The sequence below is a fragment of the Plutella xylostella genome, chromosome 28 (assembly GCF_932276165.1).
Source record: "Plutella xylostella chromosome 28, ilPluXylo3.1, whole genome shotgun sequence".
Classification (NCBI taxonomy): Eukaryota; Metazoa; Arthropoda; class Insecta; order Lepidoptera; family Plutellidae; genus Plutella; species Plutella xylostella.
Genome location: NC_064008.1, coordinates 5772952 through 5794602, shown reverse-complemented (window position 1 = coordinate 5794602; position 21651 = coordinate 5772952). Strand labels below are relative to the sequence as shown.

The 21651-nt window shown below is 35.6% G+C and overlaps 1 protein-coding gene and 1 long non-coding RNA gene across 8 annotated transcripts in view; one reads left to right on the top strand and one right to left on the bottom strand.

The window, feature by feature from the left end:
* LOC105385515 overlaps window positions 1–19370 on the bottom strand; it is a 128559-nt gene extending 109189 nt beyond the window's left edge. For 2 of the 7 annotated variants that reach the window (XM_038111291.2, XM_038111294.2), the window contains exons 1-2: window positions 19168–19370; window positions 19024–19062 (exon numbers count right to left, since the gene is read on the bottom strand). The gene's annotated coding sequence lies outside the window, so the exon portion shown is untranslated. Of the gene's footprint in view, window positions 1–19023 lie in introns of all 7 variants that reach the window. The other 5 variants (XM_038111289.2, XM_038111290.2, XM_038111293.2 and 2 more) reach the window with 3 other exon arrangements.
* LOC125490910 lies at window positions 1995–2996 on the top strand. The gene is made up of 2 exons (XR_007267967.1): window positions 1995–2632; window positions 2865–2996. It is a non-coding gene; the product is annotated as an uncharacterized LOC125490910 (long non-coding RNA).
* Window positions 19371–21651: the final 2281 nt, after the last annotated feature.

The window sequence follows — 21651 nt, the reverse complement described above, 5'->3', positions numbered from 1 at the left end:
TAAAATATGATATATTTTTTTAACATACACTTACAAATTCACACTTTACATTAATAACTACCACCTATTCCTTAGCAAGGCAGGCAGAAGCATCGTAGCAGCGAATTTTGCCACCAACTCAATCCTATCAGCGTAAAAAACAAGAGTGGGTCAACTCCCGAAGTCACTACAATGGAAATTCAATTCTTATCGCATCATCAAATACGATTCCAAATGTCACACGTCGTGACGTGACATACAACTGTCACATCATTGAGGTCACGCATTGAGAAAGTGGTAGTGACAATATTGTTGTGACTGGTGAGATTCGTACTGACAATGGGTGGGTAGCGCGCCATCTGGCGATGGAATTATGATACTGGATTTTCACTCACTCGATATTCCATAGCACGTGACATTATACAGGGTGTTATAAAAAGGTAATACAAAGCCGAAACCTGCACGGCTAGTATGGCCATAATAAGACAACATGTGAAGTGACTGATTAAGGGCCGATTTTTCAATGCTCAGATAGACAGATAGATAGCGTTTATTCGACAGATAGCGAAATATTTCATTTTTCAAATGTCAGATAGAACTTATTCGTCCAATAACTCAGTTACCTGGAGAATAAATCTATCTGCTGCTTGGGCCGCCAGATAGGGCTTATTCGATTGATAATTTGACATTTGAGGTTATTGTAAGTTCTTTTTTGCGTTTATACCAATTCTAAACTACCGAGCGCAGAGAATAATCGTCATTTTCAATGGATATTTTCGATGATATTGATGATATGGCGATCGAAGAAGAGGCAGTAATGAACGAATATATTAATCCATTTGAAAGAAAAGTCACAGTCGTCAAAACGAGGCCTGATCATTATAGTATTGGGGATGCAGAAGAAATTCATCGCCGAAAGGCACCAGACTAGAAACATTATGTTGATTTATTTTCAATCATTAATTTTATAAAACAGGAATGTAGCAGCACTTCCTTCATAAAAAAATATTAAGGTACATATAGTTTTTCATTTTACGATACCTATGCTATATATAAGTATCTAAGACATCCCTCCGGCTTGGTGGGATGATCTTCAATGTCCAGTATTGGACTGCTATAGGCTGAGGAGAAAAGAGAGAAACCATCCAGTACTTGATAATAAAACATAGGTGTTATAATTATTTCTTTCAGTTTTTATTTGTTAATTCTAAATTAAGGATATGTTGAATGGTGTATTGTTGGAGCAAATGCCAACAACAACAACACCTTTTCTTCTACATCGATAAATGGAGGTGCATTTGAGGGCCCACCTCCAGTTTTGTACATCTCCTTTCTTTTCAAAGTCAAAGTCAAAGTCAAAATTTTTTATTCATCGTACAAATATAAAATTTTTTGATGAACGTCAATTTTTACAAATTACTCTTTGCAGGGAAGACTTCTTCTTCATTGTTTTTTTGATGCCCTCGTACTTTAACTTAAGGGTTTTCCATGAGCGGACACTTGTGGTTATACCACTGGAGTTAAAAGAAAACTCAATTTTCTTCCATGCAGTCTCCTTATCTTTATTTGTTGCAGCATCGGCCTTTTTATTTTCTATGACATGTTTGAATTTATTTACCAAACTCACTACACAGTATCTTCAGCATTATTAAAAAACGCTAAACGCTTTCTTTTTTGTGAAACCATTGTGATTCAAAAATAACAAATTTAAATACCAAAATCAAAACAACCAAACCAAACAGTCAGTGAGGCTTGATTGCTCTTTGCTTGACAGTGATAGTTGACACTGACAATTGAAATAGTAGTCTGTCCTGCTTTAGCACTAGTGTCTGCCATATACTTGTTTCATCTCTCCTGAGTTCAAATAGAAAAATCGGTAAGATAGTTATCTATGGAATAAATCACAATTGAAAAATGGTTAAGCAACTACCAGGCCGATAAAGAGCCAAATAAAATAATTCGTTAGATAGTTATTTGACGTTTTATCCTGGCATTGAAAAACCGGCCCTAAATTGAGTCACTTTTTGATATCAGTCTTAAATGTTAGCATAGGGTGTACATGGGACTCGTTTTATTTGTGTGATTCGATATAAGCCACAGTGACACTGAAACTTTTCTGCTCTGTGGAAATATGTATTTCATTCGTTCTTTTTTTAGAAAATCCCTCATTTGTGGCTCTTGTTTGTATTGTCTATGACAATTTAAATGTCACCAAACGTCAAATTTGAAGAAAATTTTCGCTGTTTGGTGCGTTCGAGTGAAATATTTTGGTAATATTACCATTGCATTTTTGCATTGCGCTACCCCATGGGCTCATATTGGCTCATTAACTACTTTCTTGAGTTTCTTGGACATCGTCACATGTAATAACAATAATATACGACCGAGCTTGCTCCCGACCAAGCACGATCAGATTCCTTGGGAGTTCTTCGGCAGACGATTTCTATGCACCGGCTCCATGAGACGAAGAACAAAACAGCATGCCACCTGACTGATGACCCACCCACCGTTTACCCGGCCCCAGGAGCTAGAAGGCCTTGAGACAAAAGCTCGGGCAGGATCCTGACGGGCGCAAACGAATATCATCTACTATGCTTGTCCCACGGCCTGACTGAATAATATTTATATAATCAATGGAAGGAAAAAACAGTAGGTAAGTGCCAGTACCAGTCACATGTTATTATAATTGGGCACATGCACACAAAACAACTCAAAAAACTTTTTTCACTTGGCAGTACTTGGTCAACTAGGCCATTCATTGGAAGGAAACCCGTACCCCAGCAGTGAGGACGTGATGGGCTATGATGATGAAGATGACAATAGAAGTCATAATCTTAGTTCATAAGTATAACTAAAATCTAATGAAACATTTTTGTTTGTTACAGAACATTGAAATTGGCTTGTAAGCAAGACGGAAGATGGTCAAAACCGGTCAGAAAATGATGGCCTAGACACGGTTGGAGAGCTCTTGTTGGCAGAAACCACCTGAAGATGGTCAGATGACATCAGCAACCTTGTGGTGATACAATGAACCGGAGCGGCACCGAACTAAAAAAGTTGAAAAACTTGGCATACATACTATGAGACCTATTTGATGACTGATATAAGCCAAGTTCAGACTGATTATTGTGATAGTTGGTAACTAAGAATACCTAATATGCTTTTATGGTGTGTGAAATAGTATACTTTTTATAATTTATTAATTAAAAGTTTAATAAATGTTTTACTTACCTAAAGAAAATATTATATTTTTATAACCATTTAATTTAGTTGTACATGCTAGCATATCCACTTATTTTTTTATAGTTAGTGTGTTGTTGATAAATAATAAAGCCTGACTAGGGTTTGTCGCTGTGGAGAAAGGATTAGCATCAGTCACTGACTGCCCGGTGTGCCGGACTTATTAAATGTACAGTTTAAATTATGATTTACATTTCTTGAACTCCACATTTAACATTCAAACTATTCAATTAGCCACTTCATTTTAGTTAGTGTGTTGTTGATAAATAATAAAGCCTGACTAGGGTTTGTCGCTGTGGTGAAAGGACAAACAGTCATCATAGCATCAGTCGCTGACTGCCCGGTGTGCCGGACCTATTCAATGTATATGATTTACATTTCGTGAACTCCACATTTAGCATTCAAACTATTCAATTAGCCACTTCATTACCTACATACTTTGACGTGAATAGGCAAACTTAAAGTATATGGGAGACAACTGAAAATCAGTGGTTTGTTCCTAAGGGCAAACATATGCACTGAGTTGCTTCCAAACAAACTAATGTCTATCTATCTAACTTCTTAGCACATGTGAGCGACAGGATTTGAATCCACATTTCTTCCGTGAGGGGCGGGCGCTTACCCGTCTGAGCTAACACCGCTACATATAAGTAATATACTTAAGGGCCCGTACAGGGTGACGTGCCCCGCCAAATTTGGGTTTTCAATGCTCTTCACACAGCACACGCAGTGACACGCACACATGTAAGTTTGCACAGTGGGTCATAAACTTTTACTCGCCAACTTTATTGACAATTATTTTCAAGTAGTGATTTGAGGGTAAGTATAATTTTTAATTACACTGGTAAGCACCAGGAAAGAGTAGAAATTAATAGGGGTGCCACTTTTCTCCATACTCGGAACCCGATTAGCTTTCTAAACAAATGTAGTATTTACTTACTTGTAGAAAGGTAACTACAAGTATTAAAGTGTAGATACTAAGGGTATACTAAGCCGAAAGGGGATGACTCAACTCAAGGGGTCATTCTGAACAACTTTTGTTCTACGAGTTTTGCAAATTCGCGAAAAAAAATATTCGTTTCCATGGTAAAAAGTCACGCGTCATCAAAGTTTCTATGAAAAAGGTTTTTTTTTTGTTAATTTTTAAAACTCGTAGAACAAAATTCCAGAATGACCCCCTGTCTCACTTGTTTTTACCCGACTGCCGAAGGAGGAGGGTAATATTTTTCGATTGTATGTTTGTAAGTATATTTTTTGGTAGCAGAATAATATTTTTTCTTATTTTTAGGGTTTCGTACCTCAAAAGGAAAAAAAGCAACCGTTATAAGATCTCTTTGTTGTCCGTCTGTCTGACTGACTGTCTGTCACCGCCCTTTTTCTCAGAAACGGGTAAAGATATCAAGCTGATATTTCGCATAGATATGGGGAGTACCCCAAAAAAATATTGGGGTACTCCCTCTCCCATACAAGTAAATTGGGGCTGATATTTTTTCCGGTTATTTTGATGGTGTAGGTAGGGTATCGTTGAATTGGTCTTTTAATATAATAGGTATAAAAAAAGGTTAAAATATAATTATTTCGCTTTTACCCTTAAATTTGGGGACCACACCATAGACAAATCCTAATTAAAAAATGATTTCAATAGATGGCGTGTTTTTATGTTGGGTAACTCAGAATAAGAAGTGATGATATCTCAGAATAATAATGGTTAATGGTGCTATTCCGCTGAGCACCGAAACCGGTGGGACACAAGTGAAAAGTGGCGGTTCCCCTCATCTCGCATAATCTTTATTGACCAAAACTCATTTCGCATAACTCGTATGGTCTAAACTTTTTTGGCCGAACCATCACTTTGCCAAGAATTATGTGGCATAAGGCTCGTTTCGTCTAAAACTCTTTAGGCACCATCTTTAAACACCTAAGTTTCGTTTGCTCAAATGTATGTTCGTCTATACCTATGTATAATCTTGTTTCTCCTAATGTTATCTTAATAAATAATATATTAAGTATGTAGTAAATGTACAAATTGTGGTATTTTTTCTCATACATCCCGAAAATCACGATATTGAATGATTAAAAAATCGAAAGTTAACGAGCAATACAACATACATTTATAATACACATACAATAATTATTACAAACCCCATGAGATCGAAACCTAAAGATAGGTGCGACGACGAGCAAAGCGAGGAGGAGCGTGTTAGGTGCACATGTTCATCAAAACCAAAGCGGAGCGCAGCGAAGCGGAGCGGAGCGTTTTCCAAACAGCGGAAACAATACAAGGCACCAGTTTGCGCTATAGACAGACGCTCCGTCAAAGTTAAAGCCAAACAAATATTATTACTTTGTATAATTAATAACTATTATTAGGCTATTCAAGATTTGGCCATACCATTATTAGGCTAAACAAGATAATGCGAAATAACTTTTTACTAATCGAGATTTATGCCATACGATTTTCGGCGAAACGAGACTTTGACCAAACGTTACTATGCAATACGAGATTAGGCAAATAAATCTTGGGTCAAAAAAGGTAGAACCGAAAAGTGGTCATGAAAATGCACTAGGGTAGACCCTGCTCCTAGAACAGGGCATGATTTTGTGATTTGTGTGCGAGGATGGAAACTTTGAATATTTTCTTGATTTTTTTATTATTGATGCAATAACATATAGTATTTTTTCTGAGTTACCAACCGAAGTCACCCCGTGACAGGGTGACTAGATAGGTACTTCTGCAAATTACGCCATCTATCGTTGGTTTTTTTAGTAACTACTGTCTATAGAAGAAATTCCGTCATTATCAATTTTACGTTACGAATGAATTTAGTAAACCCAGTAAACCTAACTAATCCAGAGGAAACCTAAAATATCTTTCTGTCTCTCTGAAAAACATACAATGTAATAGCCCAAACTCGATGCTTTTAGCTATTAACATCTTTGAAATAAAATTCAGTCACCACCTTGTTACTGCCCTCATCAGATCCTCACGAGACCATTCCTCAACCAGTACCATGAGACTGTGTTTTTGATGAATCCTAACCTAATGTTCCTACGTATTGTCATCACTTAGATCCATTCGCTATATTCCTGCTCCTCATCGGACCTTTACGAGACTGTAATGTCACGCGAGAACATTGCCCACTATCTAATTTAATTTAATGTATAGAATATAGTGTAAGAATTATGCTTCCTCAATTTCAAATCAAATTATGTTGGTGTCATAAAAGTTGAAAAAGTGCAATGACAACCAATGTGCAGTGATTTTGTATCTGTACACGAAAAGATCGCGAGCTGTCAGTGCTGCCTAAACCGACGTGACCCTTCTTTGGGGGCCAGCGGCCGACTGAGTCAAACGTCGCTTGTGTTTATGATTTTATAACACAGAAAGCCGCCATAGATATTTGTATGAAGATTTGAGGGAAAAAAATTGCCCAAGTTTGTTATTAATTTACACAAAATAGGTGTATGTTTATTTAAAAACAAGGTATTTAGCGCCTAGTCCAAGCATTTATCTTTATAATTTGATAAGAATCATATGAAAATTCTTTATAATTACGACACAGTTGTTACAATACGGGAGTGTGATTTACTGGTTTTTCGAAATTAATTTACAGTTATCCATAAGCATTTACTCAAATTCGAATGATTCAGCACCTAGCTAGACTCTTCGGCTACCTGTGTGATTTTTTTCAAGGCTGTAGAGCATCATTTACTATATAATTCTATGACAATGCCAACCCTCGATTCCCTATTGCAGACCCTTAATGTATAATTATAGTCAAATAAAAAAGAGGATGTGTGTTTTGACAAATGTTGTTTTTAAAGCATTTTCAACGGTTATTAGAGTCCCGGATCATCCTCCCTATAAGTATTATAGTAATTTTCCTTTCCTGCATCTCTTCTTGTAGAGCAAGGATGAAATTAACGAAAACTTAACAAATAATTATTTGTGTCACATGTTATCACCACCTTCGAACTTGAGTGATATAATGCTACCTAAACAAATGTCAAACTGAGACATGTGTGGATAAATTGGTACACCCATGTTAGGAAATAAGACAAATCTTCCGATCTCGCTGTCAAAATTGTAACTCACATCTTGTAGTGATTATTTCGTGTTGGCCATGTTAGCGTTTGTGAGGACAACTGGTATCACACAATTTGTTGCGACTAGCTGTCATTTATATCTTGTCCCAGCCATACTGTGCTACGCGTGCTGCGTGTGCAGCACGTTATATCTAAGCAGGGAAATTAATTAGAATGGCAAAATTCGCGAAAAAAATAAACATATAGTAAAAAGTCACATGACTAACAAAGTTTATGGAAAATGTTATATGTAACGAGGGCGTTATAAATTCAATTACTTGAGTAAAATGTAATTCGTTAAGAGTTTAGCGGAAAGAGCTATTTTTTAACTCTATTGTCGTTAAAGTTCCAGCAAACAATTTATAAATAGTCAAAATAACTCAAAATAGGTGCGGTAAGCGGGGACGATTGATGAACACCAGGAAATATATTTATTACAAGTAAGAAAAACAGAATAGTACAAACTTATGTTTACATGGTCTATAACGGGCAAAAAAGTGTATTCTATCCCATTGAAGCATTTAAAACTAAATTGTAGGCGTTACATACGCCAATCATTCAAATATTGATTGATGTATCGAAATCTTTTCTTGATTGCTGATTCAAATATATGATCTCATATTATGGCCTCTACCTTTGTTTATTAATGATTTGATGATTTTTTGTGTGTCTAAGAATCATCATTAAAGTTGTTCCTTATAAGTAGCAACTTACTAGGCTCATTAAATTTTTAACACAATTAATTTATATTATTTGGTTTTAAGGACGTCCGTGTAATTAAAATGACTACAAAAAGCATTATAGGTACCTTTTTTATTTTAGTATACATGGTCTTACTTCTCTATAGACACTATTGATGGTCACCTGACTGTTTACTATGAAGAAAAGGATCCTGATACAGTTTTACAGTCTTTTTATACAATTTTAAGAGAAATTATTGATGATTGTGTTCCCAAAAAGATGCGAAAGCCTGTAACTTCAAGATACTATTATCCTGAATGGTACACGGCTGAATTAATTCGCGACATTACCTTAAAAGCATCTTTACATAAAACCTACAAACTTACGCGATCGCAGTGTGATTATGAGGAATTTTCTAAATACAGGATAAAAGTAAAAATTGGTATTCAACTCGCAGAAAAAAGTTACAATGACCGGATTCAAAAACAACTAGCTAGAGATCCTAAATCCTTTTGGAGCTTCATTAAGTCAAAAAGGTCAGCAAGAGATAAAATTATTATAACGCGAGATGGAACGGAGTTGAACGAGCAAGAGAGCGCCGATTACTTTGCTGAGTACTTCCACTCGGTGTACAGCGCACAGCCGCCGCGGCTGAGTGTGGAGGAGGCGGCGCGGGCGGGGGGCGCGGGGGGCGCGACGCGCGTGCACCTCGCCGCGCTCAGCGCCGGCCACGTGTCCGCCGCGCTGGCCCGCCTCGCGCCCAAGACCTCCGCCGGTCCCGACGGCGTGCCTGCTTACCTGGTGAAGGACTGCCGCATGCTGCTCCTCGATCCACTGCTGCATATATATAACTGTTGCCTAGAAAGTGCGTTATACCCAAAACTATGGGAAATCACTAGGGTTATTCCAGTTCCTAAGGGCAGTTTGGGGTCAGATGTAAACGGATACAGGCCGGTAGCAGTTCTGTCGGTATTCGCGAAGGTTTTTGAATCAGCATTGCAGAAAATGATTTACAATGAGGTAAGTAGTCAACTGTCCGACTGCCAACATGGTTTTCGGCCAGGACGAAGTACCAACAGTAATCTCCTCAGCTTCATGTCTCGTGTGGTTCCGTCAGTGGATGCTGGAGTGCAAGTCGATGCTGCCTATTTCGACTTTAAAAAAGCATTTGACACGGTTGACAACGACATCCTTCTAACCAAATTGGCAGCTATCGGCTGCACGACACATTCGCTGACCTTCTTCAGGAATTACTTGCATAATAGACAGCAATACGTGGACTTTGGAAACAGATACTCAGAACCTTTTTCAACATACTCAGGAGTAAATCAGGGTAGCAACATGGGACCATTAGAATTTATTATAATGATCAATGACCTTCCCGAAATCCTGATGGACGCTACTTGTCTGTTGTTCGCAGATGACCTCAAACTGTTTTTAGAAATTAAAAATGAAGAAGACGCGATTAGGCTGCAGCAGGATATTGACAGGGTCGTAGCATGGGGTTGCGACAATAAGCTAGAGTTTAATGGTTCGAAGTGCGTGCAGATGACGTTCAGCCGAGCTCGCGAGCCGCTGCGACACCAGTACACGCTGGGCGGCGGCGCGCTGGCGCGGGTCAGCTCCGTGCGGGACCTGGGCGTCAAGTTCACCTCCACTCTGTCATTTAGTGATCACATTGGGAATATATGTAAAGGTGCTTTTAAAACTTTAGGTTTTGTGCTCCGTAGCTGCCAGGGCTTTACAGACATACGTACTGTGAAAGCCCTGTATAATGCGCTAGTTAGGAGTAAATTAGAAAGCAACGCAGTCATCTGGGCTCCGCATGAAATTAAATATAATCTCATGTTGGAGCGTATTCAAAATAAATTTTTAAGGTATCTTTACCTAAAAATGTACGGGGTGTATCCGGGCTATCCTTTGCTGTACCCATCTTTATTTATACTAGGTATGGTTGGATACAGCAAGATTGAAGTTAGGAGAGACCTGGCTTTGACCAAAATGGTATTTATGGTGTTTAGAGGATGGTTGTGCAATCCCACTGTGCTGGAGAGCATCGGGCTCGCGGTGCCGGCGGGCGGGCGCGGGCTGCGGCGGCGCGCGGGCCGGCTGCTCGCGGTGCCCACCGCCCGCACCAACCTGCTACATGACGCTCCACTCACTAGGGCTATTAGGCTAATCAACAAGGCATCTGAGAGGACTGACATTCTCACATGTTCTTTGGGTGAGTTCGCAAAGGTTATGTTTCATATGTTATGTGTTGATTAGTTTATTGTTTTTTTATTTTTAGTTGTTTGTGTCTTTTTAAGAAAGTTTTTTGTTGTGTTTGTTATTTTTCTTTATTATTGTGTTAGGTTTATCCTGTAAGATAATATAAGTAGTTAATAAATAAATAAATAAATAAATATTTTTTTTGAATTTCCAAAAATCGTTGTTCAAAATTTGTTCATTTAGACACCCTTTTTATAATTATGTTTTAAACCTTAAGTATAAATACACAAGACAATGGATAGGTATGTACAAAACATACCATAAATATGCATATTATTTAAGAAAATGAAACATAAAACAATTTTTGCTAATTTTGGTTCGGTTTTGGCCAGTACATAGGTACTGGCCAAAGCCGTATAAACCGTACAAACCGTATAAGGAGGTATACTTTCCTAATAGGTGGTATATAGGTATATATGGTGTAAGCATATGGATGCTGAGTTTCAATCTATTATTGAAATCTAACGAAGGAGTCTTTTGCATGATGTATGAGTTTGACTATCAAGATTATTATGTGTCTGACATGGCCTCTGATTTGTAAACGAGTACTTAACCATTATGTAACGGTTACCATATCATGGTGAAGAGTTAAGTATGTGAAACTGTTCTAAGTTGTTGCTAAGAAAATTTTGATTTTTTTATAATTAATTTTAACTAATCATATGTATTAGAATAGAAGAACTTAGTAGTCTCCACACACGGGCCTTATAACGAAATTAAAACGATGTAATTAGTGTCAAATTCAATACAATTTGAATCTGAAAATCATTGTCGAAACAGTCTAGCAATAGGGAGCCAAATGTCTACACATAAATCGCACCTATAACTATGATAATCATAACTAGTCCTAATACTAACTAATATTATAAATGCGAAAGTAACTGTGTCTGTGTCTGTCTGTTATTCTTTCACGCCAAAACTACGGAACGGATTTGAATGAAATTTGGTATACAGATAGTCTAGACCCTGAGAAAGAACATAGTCTACTTTTTATCCCGGAATTCCCACGTGAAAACTTTTTAAGGCGAAGCGAAGCGCGCGGGAACAGCTAGTAGTTAATAAGAGGGTGTTGTAGGAGGTAGTTACACAAAACAAACATAGCCATGGGCATTCGAAAGAAGACAATACAAATTCATGAATTAACAATTAACTAAGAATTAATTATCCACTGTACCGTAACAACAAAGACATTTTGTTACAACATAATAATTGTTTAAAGATAAAAATACTGTCACAAAACCAGAGACAATAGAAAAAAAATGAGGACCCCGCCTCTAGACAAGGAATGGTGGGAAAAATTACAAGACTTACTTGCGTCATTGTGACTTATGAACGTTGGCTCTTTGACATACAGATAGCCTTTGCCTATCTTGAAAGGGAAGTAAAAAAAGTACATACTGTATATCAAAATTATACACCTTTGTTACCTGAGAATCAAATGAGATGAGATTTTATACTATGTATAGGCATGTTACGTATAAGTTATTCAGTCATGTTATGTATTATGTATAATTTATTTATCTTTTCAGTCACACAAATGGTAAGCCGAAAGGGCTTACCATTTAGTAAAAAACTGTATCAAATGATTTAAACTTACATTTTTTTTTATAAAAAAATGCGTGATACAAAAATAGGTGTTACCCAAGTGGAAATTAAAATATTTGACCCAGATATCGATAGGTCTAATCAATGATAGCATAACCGGGTGACACAATTTATTGCAATCAAAAGTTATCTAGGTATGATAGGGCTTATCGGTAAACCTAAATAAATAAAATAGTGCACGCGTGATTGTAATTTCGTCACTAGAAAAAAATATGCGTAAATATTAGTAAATACTAAATGGTGGTACATAAATGGTGACCATAGCTGTAAGTACCTACCGTTAAAATATAACTATATATTTTGTTATGTACCTCTAGTAAGTACCTATGTAGGTAAACATTTGTAGAGTACTTTGTAAAAATTGATGTTCATCAGGAAAAAATATAATATATAAATATAATATTTATACGATGAATAAAAACATTTGACTTTGACTTTATGAAACACATTTTTTTTTCTCGATGTCAGAGTTGGTCCTGTAGTAAAAGTCCTTCAGGATATCGGGTTCATTGACCTGGGAATGGCAACGTACTAATATGGTTCCATCGTGTATAATTAATATATAACTGCATTCGGGTATAATACTTATTTAGAAAAATTATACAAATTCTATATATTAAAATAACGTAAATTCGAGATGATGTCACATACATTTGTGTTCCTACTTCATCGCTTGATATCATAAAGTAAGGCTAGAATAAGTAAGATTTATCTTACAAAATCTATATAGGTCTGTAGCTTCTGTGTAATCTTATCACTTATCATAATATTTATTTACACTTGAGGTGCAAACTCGAGTCTTAAGTGAATTCCTGCAACCTGCATTCATTTATTTATAAATGCTTTACTAACATCATTTTGTAAAAACATGGTATTTTTGTGTCGCAGCAAAATTTCATTATTTTGTTATACAGAATTATACCCTAAATCACCCTCTTTCAGACTAGTATACCTACTTACCATTTTTGCAACAACCTGTAGAAATCGAGCGGTCTAAAATATTATTTTTAGAGAGTTTATACCACAGTCTTTATCCCACAAACCATTTTTTATCCTTGTGAAACAGAGAGTAAATCCTCTGTGCATAAGCATTGCACCACATTGCACAAAGTCATTCTCACTCCACACGTGATAATAAATTGAAATTCCATAGACAACCTTAATCGTAATTTTTAATTCTAACCAACGCTTATGTCAGCTGGAATATGCAAAGTCGGTTCCACCTTGACCGTTTATACAGTAGCCGACGCACAAGAGATTAAACTTTATCACATAAGACATAGAATGATTATTTAAATGTAAATGTCCCGTAACGTTTCTGATGACAGCCACATACAAAATAGTACTTTATTCGTAAATCGAAGTGGTACATTCCAAGTTTGAATTTAAAAGACAAAATGCTTCCTTATTTCGTTTATTTTTTAGTTGTAATTCTTTTGTGTCAAGTTTAACGTGGGTGTGGAGTTAAATAAATTAGCTTCATAATGAAATACGGTATGCCATTAGGCCATTAGGGTGGCTCTAGTCATTGTTGAAAACCGTCAATTTGATACTTACCTACTTATTTAGGACTTCTCAATTAATTTCTATCTAGGATAATTGTCATTAATCGGATCCGAAACTTAGTCTATGGTGAAAATGATAAGCTGGCTGGTAACAACACCTTAATAAAAAGTATAAAACAGTTATTTTTAAATAAAGAATCGGGAATACAACGGCAGTTGCTCGAAGGTCATCGAGGGGACACCACGTCACGTGCGTGTGAAATGGATTGGAACAGCGGAATTAGTTCTAAAGAAATTCAATTTCGACAATTTTAAATTTGTGGACTTTTACGCGGAATCCAAGATGGCCCAAAAGGTTGGAAGGTATAAATGTATATATTTTGAGAATGCATTGTTTTTAATGTTGCATTCATTTTATTGTTGTTGCATTTTCTTCGTGCTAACCTACAGAAACTGTAAAGTAAATCTTTTACGTCAAGGTAGTAAGTAGATATTTAAATACATGTTTTATATCTAGGCAATTTTTTGCCAAAATTCTCACGGGAAATTTATTAACAGAGTGCTGAAGTCCACGGGAAAAAGATAGTTATAAATAAGAGATTTAGCTCAAGTATTCATTAAAAAAAATACTATTCACGAACATTTTGTGATTAATTTACGATCTAATTGGTGCAATTAAAAATCAATTTTAATCGTAAGATTAAATCAAAATCTGCATAAAAAGTATTAAAACCAGTCGCTCAGAGTATTTGCTCAGCACTTTAGATGAATGATGGTTGATATAAAATCAAAGTTCATTGACTTGTGTTTTTTTTTGTAACTAGTTCAATCCTATCTATGTATACTTCAGGAAATGCAATCTTTATGCACTTGGAATAAAGTATATAACGCACTTGCACTATGTTTATTATTGTCTCGTAAAATAACAGTGGCAAAAGTAATTAAAATTTGTGTCGGTTACAAATCAATAATAAAACACTCTTTATCTTTGAGTTAAGTATAAAGACAAGTTGTGATGGAAAGGGTTTACTAAACCATAACTATTTTAGCGAGTCCTATACTATTTGCACAATCAAAATTAAAACACAATAAGTTTATTGTATTAAGTTGTGTATCTATGTATAAATAATTCTGAAGAATTATGAAAATGTAAATTCGGAATATGCGTGTCTTTTTTACTCTTTCCAGCATGATTATACTGATCGGATTTATATGTAATTTCAGAAAACTAACAACCTGCATATTACATAGGCAATATTTAATTTAAACTTATATAGTAATTATAATATATATATTATAATTATTTATTTTTCAAATTAATTTACAAAATTATTGTTTAAACATAAATTTCATAACAACAATCTTCATACCTTGAGGTGGAGGGTAACTCTACCTAACGAAAAACAGTTAAAAAGTTTAAAATAGTTTTAGATCGCTGCTGGGCAGACCGTGACTCTATCACGTTGCATTAAAGGTACAGATTGCATGACTTTCGCTTGTTCCTTTTAAAACTACACGAGGGATTCTTGTACTTGAACAAAATCCAATTTAATCTCTAATAAAAAAAAGTCTCGCCTAGTGTATCGAGGCACAGCATGAAAAATAGGTCTCCTAGGTCCTAGACTAATGCATTAAGTAATAAAAAGTGAGGGCATTATAAGATCAGGGAATAATAAAACTATTTTAAGGCGGCGTACATCATGGCTGGTTTATAGGGGTCCGTAGCGAAATAAGGGAACCTTTCAAAATTGTGTCGATTATTTCGATATATTAATTGACTACATATATAACTATAAGTATATAAAGTATATTATTACTACACTCACGTGCAATTAAAAAGTTCCACTATATACAAATTAGAGATGCCACGAATATTCGGCAACTATTCGGTATTCGGCCTATTCGGCCAGTTTTTTCAGTATTCGGTATTCGGCCGAATAGTAAGTAGTATTCGGCCGAATACCGAATACTTAAAAAGTAGCAAATATCTTACAAAAAGGAATAAAAATAACAATTTAATCGAAACATTTAACTATCAAACAACAATTAATTGCGAAAACCTGAATACAACATCGCGCTTGCGACAGTTGCGCTTTTCTTCATAAAATATACAATACCTGCTTCTGAGACACAGGTATTTTTTAACAAAATATATAAGGTTTGGCAACTGATTCGAGTTGGTACAACTGGTGGTCAACCAGTTATACGGATCTGCCATAAGATTAAGAAGAACACTCTTTAAATAAAACTTTAACTTATTGAATTATACTGGATCACCTGCCGAATATTCGGTGGCCGAATATTCGGTATTCGGCTGAGGGCGCAGGCCGAATATTCGGTATTCGGTATTCGGCCAAATCACTATTCGTGGCAACACTAATACAAATATTGACACCAAATTTTAAAAACATTTAATTTAGAATTTATCAAAATATTCAGTTGGTAATATTCAGATGCGCAGTTAAATGTAATTATGCTCATTAAGCTAGTCTTTTCGTTTAGAAGTAATTTGGTGATATCGTCACTGTAACTTTAATCAGAAGAAACAGATCATATACATTGTAAATAACACTAATATACATTGTGGTAATTGATGACCAGAGATATTGTCTAAGTTGATGACTAATCAGGTAAGATACCTACTAAGACTTATGTACATAACCTATTTTATATTCTTAGGTATACCAAATGATAAAAAACTAATCTGAATGCTAATTTTAAAACAGATTGGTTGCATAATATTAATTTATGTAAACAAGGATGAAAACAACACATCATAATATATATTAAGTAAGTATATTATAAATAAACCAGAGTGTCATTAAACTTTGTCAACTTACATAACAGTTTGTATTATTAAATCGTATTTGTGGGTGTGTTACAGTGTTTTATTTTATGTACTTATTAACGTTTGGGAGTGCGATTAAATTACTTGCTTTTTTAAACAATTGCTCATCAATTGATGTATTGACTAAATTGTTTTAAAAGTAGTTAAGGGTAGAGTAGAGTACAGTGCACTTCCAAAATTTTAATATTCTACTTGGAACTCAGTTTCGGGCTTAGGCATAGAAAAAAATACAGTTTACAAGAGGCTTGCAAGAGTTATCGTGATACTCGATGTAAGACTCTTTCTGTATTACCACAATTGTTAAACAAGAGTTTAAAACTTTAAAAATTCAGGCGTTTGACAGCGCTAAACATCTGTTAGTCACTGTCTAAGTTTTTGTGGTAAGGCCACAAAGCAAGGTAAGGCCCTTTGTTTTGTCAGAAAGTAAACATTTATTGACAACCTGTGTGAAGAGAAAGAAAATTTTGCCAATTCTGTGCAGGTTTTTATGTACATATTATTTATTTACATATTATTTATTTATTTAATTCTTTATTGCACAAATATATAATAAATGCACAAAAGGTGAGCTTAATGCTAAGAGCATTTTCTACCAGCCAACCTACAGGGGATACAGGAATTATTCATTTACTTGATCGTACGGAACCCTCAGTTATATAATAACAACAAGTAGTCTGCGAACCTTTCTTTCAAATTCCTGATTCAGGCTTCACTTATTATAAAATCTCAAGTCAATACCTTTCGTACGGCCAAACAAAACACGATGTAGTGTTATGTTTATGATACCATGAATTGCTATAATAAAATCTAGAGTTTAACATTTTGAAAAACTGTGGGAGCCTGTAACTTAATATTATAAGATCTTATTAAAAACGCACTCACACAGTTAGGTAGGTAGTAACTTTTACTCATAAAGGGTTACTTTTTGGTCACTTGTTAAAGTCTGTAAAAATATTACATTTATATACGAAATCGTTGAAATTGTCCGTAAAAATTGTGTCTGTTAACTATTGAAATAAGCGTGTAGTGTATTATACTTAATAATATTATGCTAGAATTATAAGACTGGTGCAGAGTGTGGACCCGTAATAGTCCAGAGGGGTCACTCTACAATATGACAAAACAAAGTTTCTGAGGGCGGCTGCTCGAGCCACGACTCTATCTCGTTGTACTAAACGTGCCGATTGCACGACAGCTCTCGTTCGTTCGGTTTTCGTCAGTATAGAGTAACCCTCCAGTCATCCACCTCCACCAAGACTGGAGGTTCAGTGGCATAATCTCCACGCTTGGCAGACGGGTTGGAGATATGACACAAAAATGTACACCCTAGATTAGATAACATTTGGCCCGCCCGGGATTGAATACGGGACCTTCGGCACAGCAGAGTCCCTAACCTCTACACCATGCGGTCAACAGGTCTAATTATTATAAATCTAATAAACAAATACCATGTAATCTACTAATTCAATTCCAAAGTCAAGGCCTCAAGACCATAGCTACCCGGCTACCGTGCAACCGAGAGAAAAGTGAACCGATAGCGTTGATAGTAGGGCATGCAATACCGCAATACCGGTATTCGTAATACCGGTATTAGGGACAAAATTCACGCTTTTTTCAATACCGGTATTGAAAGTTAATACCGGTATTGAAGTAATACCGGAATCGGACTTTTTTAGGCTATAATAAAGCGATTAAGATATAGTATTCCTATGTACTGTGAAAGCGCACTTGTTTCCAACCGTTTGATGTTTTCGGCCGTTTGATATCTACTGTTGACCATGCGTAAACGGACACTGGATGTTAAAATAATATTTTTTTGTAAAATTTAAACTCTAATACTCAATTCTCGTAAACATCTATTACAAAAAACTGAATTTCATTGCTTTTTCTCGTTTTATTTTGACGTATACGACCTTTAATCACAATATATACTATTTATTACAAGGAAATCTAATACCGGTATTAATACCGGGATCCCGGTATTGAGTTGCAACACCGGAACTCAATACCGGTATTGAAAATAGTTCCGGTATTGCATGCCCTAGTTGATAGTTGATACTAACTGGCCAACGATTCTCTACCACACGCCTTGGAGTCGAGCGGTAGCATTAATTGCAAAATAGGCACTATTATTATTGCATTATGATTGTTGAGTATGCGCCAATGCTGACAAGCGACTTTAAAGGCGGATGGTTGAGAATTGCCTAGTTGTAATGATGAAATGAAAGTTATTCTGTAAGTACTTGCCTATACTTACCGCTATAGTTTTACTATTAAGTTTAGTAGAGTAGGTATAATTAGAGTTTGTTTATCTAAGTTAAACTGTTGCACAAGTATAATGAATTATATTTTAAGAGATAGAGTCTTGTTAACTTTATGGCTACATGTAAGTAGGTATGGCAAAATACTAATAGATCGGTAAGAAATTAAGTAAATTTATAAGTTAAAACTTACTAAACTAATGCAGTTAGTTTAGTAAGTTTTAACTTATAAATTTACTTAATTTCTTAGCGATCTATTAGTATTTTGTAAGCATAGCAGCATAGAGTGAATATTTATGTATGTCAATCATTCTTACAGTAATGTCAACATTGGAATTAAAAGACTAATAGCATCGTAAGAGCGTGGAGTTAACAGTATAAGTAGCATCAGTCACTATAGTCGTAGTCTAGTCGTATCAGTAAAAGCTTTCATCAACAGCAAGCTAACATTTCAGTGACATTGACCTCCAGAGCAGAGCGCTACGTGCAAATAAACCATCAACACAAACTCACACTAAACTTTTAACTACGAATAAAACTGACTTACCAACAACTCGGCAACACTCAAAACTCGTCCAGAACTACACTGGGGGCACAAAAGCACAAAATAAAACTCTATTACACATGCAACCACTGCTATTTGTATAGAAAATACTGTAAATGCAATGCAAACTTTCTAGTCGTACTTTACCGATTGAGTTTCTGAACAGTTTTCGGAATTCGAACGAGGGATGGGACGACCCCGGCACAGATGATGAGAGTTTTTAAAAATGGTGTTCCAAAAAAGAACTTTTTGCGTTCGGTAATTGTTGTACCGTAATCCGCGAGTGTCGTTCGGAAACGCGCGCGGCCCGCCCGGCGCACACAGAGCATCTGAGCGCGGCTCCAGCGATACTGGCTGGTTTGACCTTCGCGTTGAAACGCAGCCGTAGCTAGCAGACCGGTTCGCTTTGGGCAAAAGTGGTTATATGTAGACTTTTTTTTCTGAACCCTCGATTCCACTGCGCTTTTAGGCTGGCTGGCTGTAATCGTGGGCGTTGGGACCTAAACGCGGTTTTGTATAAATTAAAAAAGAAATTGGTTTCGCATCGGTGTTCCAGGGGTTTTGTTTGCTCACGGCAAGATGTTCATTTCAGATTGGTTGCAAAAAAAAGAAATATAGATTAACATCAACGTTAACATTTGTCTGACATGCTTTTGGATGCTATCACACACACCTCTCAGAAGATTTTGCTTTTCCATTGATTGTTTTATTTTTAAAGTATTTGCCACTTACTTACACACTTAATACGTAATTATTAGAAATAACCTGAATACTGCGAAAATTATTTTACAACATGAAAGAAACCAGTATCTAAAGGATGCGAAATTTCAGCAAATCTCTTCATTTCGACTGACGTCTTATCAACTTTACCCTCAATCTGCACGACAAGAACGATGATGAATTTTGATAAATGGAAGGTAAGAAATGAATTTAATTCAGTATTTTTTCGAAAATCGCATATCGATGCGTGAAAAAAACCTCGTGTTTCATATACGAAGGTTTGCTTTTCTTATCCAACATACGATCTAAGTACAACGGAACCCAAAAGTTTTGATATTTTTTGTGTCATATTATGATGCAATGAAAATTTCGGTTACGGTTTTATGCCAAAATGCCTTTTGTCGTACCTATATTAATTAAAAAAAAATGTAATATCAAGACTAACTAAATCCCACGAATTACCTTGGTAATTTGTACATAGTAGATTTAATACGAAATTAAAAATACATAATATCTTTGGCACTCTATTTTGAATAGCTCATTATATTCTGTCTTAGTTCATGTTTTTATATGAAATCTAAGAACCCCATTTTGATCCTTATAGCGCCTTAATTAATGGTACTTGCCGCTACGGCTGTAATGTATATTATACCATTTTATACTTAAATTATAATATGTAAGAAAATTGCAAGTTTTATGGGCTATTTCTTTGATGATTTATACTTTAATCGATACCTAAATGTCGTATTCAAAATACATAGCTTTAAGTCATTAGTGGCTCAATCCTCTTTCATGTTTGATTTAAGTCTGCAAATTAACCTATCTCCCTGAGTAATGGTATATCACTGGATAGCTGTAAATCCTAATGAGATAGCGACAAGTTTTGGTACAACTGGATCAGATATTTAACCTTACCAGTTGGTCAACACGATCAATCATACACACTTTCTAAAACTCATACGAACCTAATATTCATGGGCTTTAGTTAGTATTCATTGGCTGGCTGGAAAAAAATATTTTCAGCAATAATTCCAGATAACACCTGAAACTTGTATTAGGTACGATACGTCTTCTATACTCACATTCATCTTTATATTAATTAATCTTTATGTACCGGTAAAAGAATAAGTGCAAATAAAAAATACCGGTACGAAAAACATTCCTTGTCCCATCCCTTTTGTCAAAATTTTCGGGGAAGCGAAACATTGTACAAACGGTTGTTGAATTATTGTATCAGAGTATTTCGGCCTTTAATTGGGAAGTAAATCAAAAAGAGGCGTACCTTCTGAGATCTTGTTAAAATGATCGGACATTTATTTCACTCTTGGTTACTAATTAAATTATGGGCTAACGGTTTTTGATGTCGATTTTTGCGTTGTTTTAATTGGTTTCGTATCCCTTTTGATGATATACGCTGTTTGAATAAGACAAAATATGTTTTTTTTTTATAAATAACCTCTTGAAAATCAGAAACTCAATCATGCAAGTTACCATAACGTTTTTAAGTAACTACCTTTATTTTTGTTTATTACCTCACTTCTAAGGTAAGCTAACACCGATATCTTCTCTGGTGGCATGTGTATGAACTTTACTCACGTTATTTTTTACTTTTTTTTGCAACTTTCTTGCACATTTCCTTTTTTCTTGGCGTCTCGTCACATCACAAACTCGGCTATTGTTAAACGGGTTTCGGGCAGGAAGTCTCCGACATATATCCATCTCTTTCACTCCCGCACAGTTGTCTATATAACAATCTAAGGACTTTTTACTCGACTGGCTGAAGAGAAAAAGGATGCAGGCCTATCATTCTTTTTTTGAAATTTGAATAAATTTACACTTTTAAAGAATGGCTGGACTGGAGGTCTTTGAACCGGCCAGTAATTGTGGCAAAGAAAATTAATGTCGAGGGTA